The sequence below is a fragment of the Lipotes vexillifer genome, unplaced genomic scaffold (assembly GCF_000442215.2).
Source record: "Lipotes vexillifer unplaced genomic scaffold, Lipotes_vexillifer_v1.1 scaffold408, whole genome shotgun sequence".
NCBI lineage: Eukaryota > Metazoa > Chordata > Mammalia > Artiodactyla > Lipotidae > Lipotes > Lipotes vexillifer.
In genome coordinates, this window is record NW_006787469.1 from 1,987,025 (window position 1) to 1,994,685 (window position 7,661).

The window sequence follows — 7,661 nt, forward strand, 5'->3', positions numbered from 1 at the left end:
TTGTAAGTAAGTTCATTTGTATCATTTGTTTAGATTCCACATATAACTGGTATCATATGATACTTGTCTTTCTCTGATTTACTTCACTCAGTATGATAATCTCTAGGTCCACCCATGTTGCTGCAAAGTAGTTTTTTTATTTTTGTTTTAATTTATTTCTGGCTGCGTTGGGTCTTCGTTGCTGTGCGGGGGCTTCCTCTAGTTGCGGCAATAGGGGGCTACACTTTGTTGCGGTGCATGGTCTTCTCATTGCAGTGGCTTCTCTTGTTGTGGAGCACGGGCTCTAGAGCGCAGCCTCAGTAGTTGTGGCACACGGGCTTAGTTGCTCCACGGCATGTGGGATCCTCCCGGACCAGGGCTCGAACCCGTGTCCCCTGCATCGGCAGGTGGATTCTTAACCACTGCGCCACCAGGGAAGCCCAGTAATTAGTTTTTTTAAAAGAGATTTTGTTGTTGTTGTTGTTGAGACTTTCTTTTTTTAGAACGGTTTTACATTTATAGTAAAAGTGAGAAGATAATGGAGAGTTTCCATAAACTTCACATCGTTTCCCTTATAAACATCTTCCATTAGTAAGGTACATTTGTTAAAATTTGTGAACCAAAATTGATACATTATTTTTAACTAAAGTCCATACTTTATTCAGATTTCCTTAGTTTTTACTTAATATCTTCTTTCTGTTCCAGTATCCCATCGAGGATATAACCTTGTGTTTAGTTATCATGTCTCCTTAGGCTCCTCTTGACTGTGACAGTTTTTCAGACTTTCCTTGTTTTAGGTGACCTTGACAATTTTGAGGAACACCGGGTAGGTAGGATGCTCTCTATTGGAATTTGTCTGATATCTTTTTTTCATGATTAGACTGGGGTTATGGGGTTTTGAGAGGTAAAGTACCATTATCATCACATCATATCAAGGGTACTTATCATCAACATGACTTATCACTGTTGATGTTGACCTTGATCCCCTGAGGTTTGTCAGGTTTCTCCACTGTGAAGTTACTCTTCCCCTCCTTTCCAGACTGTACTCTTTGGAAGGAAGTTACTGTGCACAGACGAGACTTAAGGAGTGGAGATTTATGCTCACTTGAGGGTAAAGTACAAATCATTTGGAATTCTTCTGTGTGGGAGATTTATGAATTTGTTTATAAATTTAATTTTTTATTTTAATCATATATATATGTGTGTATATATATATAGAGAGAGAGAGAGAGAGAAAGAGAGCTGTAAGACTCATTAAGGAAACAGAGCAGTCCTTTGCCTCATACCCAGTTAAACTCCTCATCAGGTCTGTTCTTATCTCTCAGTGCTCATCTAAGGATATTCCCAAAATGCACCCCACCCCTCCAGACACCTGAGTATTTGGTCTTAGGTGTTTGTTCCCTCCGGACTGGCTTCTTCCCTGGTACCCTCCCCTTGCCAGGATCAGGGCCCCTCCTGAGTGCCCTCAGCCCTCTGTGCTGATCACCCCACATTGTGATCGCCCTGCATTACAACTGCCTAGTAACTCCTCTTTCTTTCTCTCTCCCTCTCTTCTCCCCCCCCACCTCTCTCTCCTTTCCTCTATCCCCTCCTTCCCCTCCCTGCTCTTCTTCCTCCCCCTCCCACTCTCTTCCCTTCCCTCCCCCTCCCTGGGCCAACTGTGTATAGTATAAGCTCGCTGAAGGCAGTGACGGGTGACTTGCAGACCCCCACCTGCCACAGGGCTGGCACATTGTTGGCTTCTGCTAAAATATGCTGAAGGAAAGAAGGTCCTTGGCTCACTCAGAACACACCTCTTTACAACCCTTTGTAAGAGGTAAATTTCTTCTTCTTCCTGTTTGATTCCCTTCCAGATGTTTCCAAATCTACCTAAAATAGTCCCAGTTCTCAAAAAGCCTTCTCCCCTCCCTGTTACTGTCATTCCTTCTCTCACTGAGCGACAAAGCCCTGCCCAAGGCATGTATAGACTCAGCCTGCCCTCTTTCTTCCCACCACCTTCCAGGGTTGTAAAGACCCCAGAGAAGCCACTGGGTGAGAGGGGATAGGACACTTTTTTCACCTCTCTAGGTGGGAAATGAAGGCATCCTCAGGTCAACGGTCCTCACACTGGGGTTCACAGGTCCCAAGGAGAGCACACCAAATAGTTTTAAGGGAATAAGTGTCCAGAGTTTCCCTGGGCCAAAAGTGTCCAGCAGGAGATGGCCCCTGGGAGCGAGGTCTTATCCCTTTCCACCTCCCCTGCTCCTAACTCTTCAGAACAAAAGTGTACCACTCACCCACCAGGATGGTGAAATGGAAACCACTCCACCCCATGGTACATTGCTTCAGGGCATAAAAATCTGCCAGGAGCCCAGAAAAGAGACCACTGGAATTATTGTTGGTGTTCCCACAAAAAGAATAAAGACCAGGTGACAAGAAAACATCGAACGGTTTCTAATTTGCTAATTCGAATATGATTTAACCTAATCAAGCTTTAGTTAATTGAAAAAAAAATTGCTAACAGGGACTTCCCTGGTGGTACAGTGGTTAAGAATCCGCCTGCCAATGCAGGGGACACGGGTTCGAGCCCTGGTCTGGGGAGATCCCACATGCCACGGAGCAACTAAGCCCATGTGCTACAACTGAGCCTGCGCTCTAGAGCCCGCGAGCCACAACTACCGAGCCTGCGCTCTGGAGCCCGCGAGCCACAACTACTGAAGCCGGCTCACCTAGAGCCGGTGCTCCGTAACAAGAGAAGCCACTGCAACAAGAAGCCCACGCACCACAATGAAGAGTAGCGCCCGCTAGCCACAACTAGAGAAAGCCCTGCGCGCAGCAACGAAGACCCAACACAGCCAAAATAAATAAATAAAACATCATTAAAAATAATTGCTAATATTTTTGGCATATAATTTGGAAGGGAGTCAAATAATCAAGTAATATTGCTATATCAAACCTCCCTCCATTCCCGTCTAAAGATGTATGTGAACAAGGTTTCTCTGCACTTACATTAAACAAAACAAAACAAAAACGTAAGAGAATTGATGCTGAACTTTGTCGCATTCAAGCATTCTATCCATGAATGCATAAACTGATTGAAAACAAAACCAAAAGAGCCTGATGCATCTCATCAAAAAATGTATTCCTTGGGCTTCCCTGGTGGTGCAGTGGTTGAGAGTCTGCCTGCCGATTCAGGGGACGCGGGTTCGTGCCCCGGTCCGGGAAGATCCCACATGCCGCAGAGCGGCTGGGCCCATGAGCCATGGCCGCTGAGCCTGCACGTGCGGAGCCTGTGCTCCGCAACGGGAGAGGCCACAACAGTGAGAGGCCCGCGTACTGCAAAAAAAAAAAATGTATTTCTTGTATAATTTTACTTTTTATGTGTAACTATATCAAAATGTGTAATATATTTATGTTTTGATGAGTTGAATAATTATAATGATAATTTAATTCAAAAGAAAACAATGTTAAAACATAGAGCCTCAAAGTCACCAGATATATAACATTATAATGTTAAAAAATGTATATACTAATTACACCCAATTAGGATAAGGTACCAATAAAACTTTCAATCATGACATACGTTACAGTAAGATCGGGAGCACTGAAAGAGAAAATAAATAACATAAACTTTCCAACTGTTAAAGTAGAGCTTGTTCACATTATTTTAAATGGATGTGTTAGAATATCAAACTCCACTGGTATTTTAGATTCCAGTGTGTATATGTAAAAGAATGAGGTCATAGGTTTATTTAAGCGTTACTATTCACAGTATGCTACAAGTGGCGTTCTCTGCAGCTATGTGGTCTTAAGATGAAAAGTTTTAGTTGTCAGTACCTACAGTTTATACACTTATAGGGAGTCTGGGAGTCTTGGTGGGGTGCATGCTTTGGACCAGCACCACCTCTCCAGGAGCCCCTCCCAGGCTGGTCGTTGCCCTCCCCACCACCACCCTCCCGGGCTGTTTCTCCAGACCCCCTTCTTCTCAGGATATGGAAGCTAACTCAGCCAGATGCTGCTGAACAAGTCACCTGGCCCCTCTGAACTCCTCTCATTTCCTCAGCTGTAAATGGTGAGGGTAGAACTAGACGATCTCTAACAGTCTGTAGTTCTCTGAAAGCCAAACCCTTCTCACAGTCCATTTACAGACACTTGGGGACAGCGCCCAGGGAATAATGGTTTTCAGGGCACTGCCTCCAAGCCAGTTTCTATGCTCCTTATATATCCCTTAGTCTAGGATACATTTCAAAAGATGCCTCAGCCAGGAAGCCTTCTCTGATTATGTGAAATCCAATAAAATCTAACAACCAGCCCTCATCCTGCCTCCAACCTTTTAGATTATAAGACCTGACACTGTAAGTACTTGGGAAATGCCTGCTGAGTTAATGCATGACTTGACACGTTAATGTGCATTTACATCATGCCGTCACACTGCATATGTCTGAATGAAACTTTCCTCTGTACTCATCCACGTGGCCTCTTGCAGAAACTGTTTTCAAACTTTTAAAAGTAATGAGATTTTTACATTAAGAACAAGAGTAACAACACAACAACAACAGTAAAATCCAAACTGTTCAAAAAGACCACTAATATGTAGTGTTGTGAGGCTGTGAAGCAACTGGAACCCATTGCTGGTGGGAATATAAAATGGTGTGACCACTCACAGCCACTTAACATGCACTGACTTTATGACCCAGCAGTTCCATACCTGGGTATTTACCTGAGAGAAAGAAAACATAGTCCACACGAAGATTTGGACACGAATGTCTATAGCAGCTTTATTCATAATAGCCTCAAACTGGAAACAACTCAAATGTCTATCAATAAGAGGGACTTCCCTGGTGGCGCAGTGGTTAAGAATCCGCCTGCCAATGCAGGGGACATGGGTTTGATCCCTGACCCGGGAAGATCCCACATGCCGCAGAGCAACTAAGCCCGTGCGCCACAACTACTGAAGCCCTCGTGCCTAGAACCCATGTCCTGCAACAAGAAAAGCCACTGCAATGAGAAGCCTGCGCACAGCAACGAAGACCCAACGCAGCCAAAAATAAATAAAACAAATAAATTTATTTTTAAAATGTCTGTCAATAAGAGAATAAACAAATAGTGGTACATCCATACAATGGAATACTATTCAGCAATAAAAAAAAGAACAAACTAGCCTTACCTACAAAAGCATAAGTGAAACTCAAAAACGGGCTGAGTGTAAGAAGTAAGACATAAGAGAGTACACAGACCATGTTTCTGTTTATTTGAAATTCTAAAACAGGCAAAAACTAAACCTTAGCGACAGAAAGCTGATCAGTGTTTGCCTAGGACCTGGCATGGGGGTGGAGGATTGACTAGAAAGGAGCAAGAAGGAACTGTTTAGGGGAGATGGAAATGTTTTGTATATTGATTGTGGTGGTGTTGATTATGTAGGTGGATACATTGGTCAAAACTCATTAAATTATACACTTAAAATGGGTGCATTTTAGATGTAAATGATATCTCAATAGAGTTGATTGCGATATCAAATTTTAAAAAGATCTCTGCCCACGGGACTTCCCTGGTGGTCCAGTGGGTAAGACTCTGCATTTCCAATGCAGGGGTCCTGGGTTCGATCCCTGGTTGGGGAGCTAGATCCCACATGCATGCTGCACCTAAGAGAGTCTGCATGCCGCAAGTAAGAGGAATTCCACATGCCACAGCTAAGAGTCCACACACTGCAACTAAAGATCCCGCATGCCACAACTAAGACCTGGTGCAGCCAAGATAGACAGAAAAATAAATAAATATTTTTTAAAAAATTAAAATTAAAAAAATCAAAAGATCTCTGCCCAAGTGTCAGAATGGATATTAGAGTTTATAAGACAAAAGATAATAAAACAATAGATAGCATGCTTTGTAGCCCATAATTATTCTTTTTTTTTTTGTATTTTTAAAAATTGAAGTATAGTTGGTTTACAATATTGGGTTAGTTTCAGGTGTACAGCACAGTGATTCAGTTACATATATATTTTCTTCAGATTATTTTCCATTATAGGTTATTATAAGATATTGAATATATTTCCCTGTACTATACAGTAAATCCTTGTTACTTATCTATTTTATGTGTAGTAGTTTGTGTCTGCTAATCCCATACTCATAATTTATCCCTCCCCCACTTCCTTTTTGGTAACTGTAAGTTTGTTTTCTGTGTCCATAAGTCTGTTTCTGTTTTGTATATAGATTCATTTGTACTGTTTTTTAGATTCCACATATAAGTGATTTCATAATAATGTTTGTCTTTGTCTGACTTACTTCACCAAGTATAATATTCTCTAGGTCCATCCATTTGCTGCTGCAAATGGCAATATTTCATTCTTTTTTTATGGCTGAGTAATATTCCATTGTGTGTGTGTGTGTGTGTGTGTGTGTGTGCGCGCACGTGCGCGCGCACGTATACATATATCATGTCTTCCTGAACCATGTCCGTTGATGGTGTAGCCCATGACTCCTTTATTTTTTTCAAGATTTATTTATTTATTTATTTATTTAGGCTGCGCTGGGTCTTAGTTGTGGCACACTTGATCTTCATCTCGGCATGTGAAATCTTAGTTGTGGCATGCATGCAGGATCTAGTTCCCTTACCAGGGATCAAACCTGGGCCCCCTGCATTGGGAGCACAGAGTCTTACCCTCTGGACCACGAGGGAAGTCCCCATAGCCTACCATTCTTAAGGGGAGGACTGAAACGGGGGTGATGGTGGAGCGACAGACAGGGTTCTGCGATCCTGGCTCTGTCTTAGCCGTGAGGCCTTGGGCAAGTTGCTTAACTTCAATGGAGACTCAGTTTCCTCACCTATAAAGATAATAACAATACCAGTGTATTAGAATGATGACTTTTTGTGTTCCCTATCTGGGTCACAGAAGAAAAAATTCCGAATCTACCTTATCTGACAAATTTGTATTGTTCAGTCTCAGGTGGAGCCATGACTTCATCTGAAAAAACTTGCCCTGTCCCAGAGGAAGATAATTATAACACTAATGCACCCTTGCAGAGCATTCTCTCTGTACCGGCACTATTCTGAGCATTCTCCATAATTCATTTAATCCTCACAACATTCTATGAAGCAGGTACTATTTTAATCAATCCCATTTTACAGACAAGGAAACTGGGTCCCAGAAAAGATAACAGTTTTTAAGGGACACAACCCGGATACCAACCCAGGTGCTTTGGCCCAGAGCCCACGCTCTTAACCATCAAGCTATCTTGTCTCTTGTTAACAAAAGCATAATTTGCAATAAAGGCAGGGAAAGGAAGTTGATTGAGAAATACTAGCTTTATACAAACTTAAATGTGAACAAAACCCAGTACCTTTCTATCAGCACTTTTACAAAAAATAGTGAAAGATGATTTCGTGGTGGTTTGGAAAATCCTGCTCTGTTTCTAGTTTCAATTGCTGTGGTCTTTCTGAAGAGCAGGCTGGACCTACTAACAGGAGGAAAAATAGATCTAGTTAAGGAGACCAGCCCTCCTGGGTTTAGCACTGAAAGTTCTGCGTCCCAGGATACCCCCTAGTCCTGGTCACCCTAGGCTAGCCGTTCCCCAGTGAAATAACCCCGAAGGAAAAGAAAAGCTGTGATGTGACCTGGATTGGGCTCCTGCCTCCCTCTCTAGCTCATTTCTCACCACTGTCTTCCTCGGCCAGGCTGAGATAGTTTTAGTTCCAAACTCTTTCC

General features: G+C 42.7%; 1 non-coding gene across 1 annotated transcript; it reads left to right on the forward strand.

The window, feature by feature from the left end:
* Nucleotides 1-5,503: 5,503 nt before the first annotated feature.
* TRNAG-UCC (transfer RNA glycine (anticodon UCC)) lies at nt 5,504-5,576 on the forward strand. Its single transcript has one exon. It is a non-coding gene; the product is annotated as a tRNA-Gly (tRNA).
* Nucleotides 5,577-7,661: the final 2,085 nt, after the last annotated feature.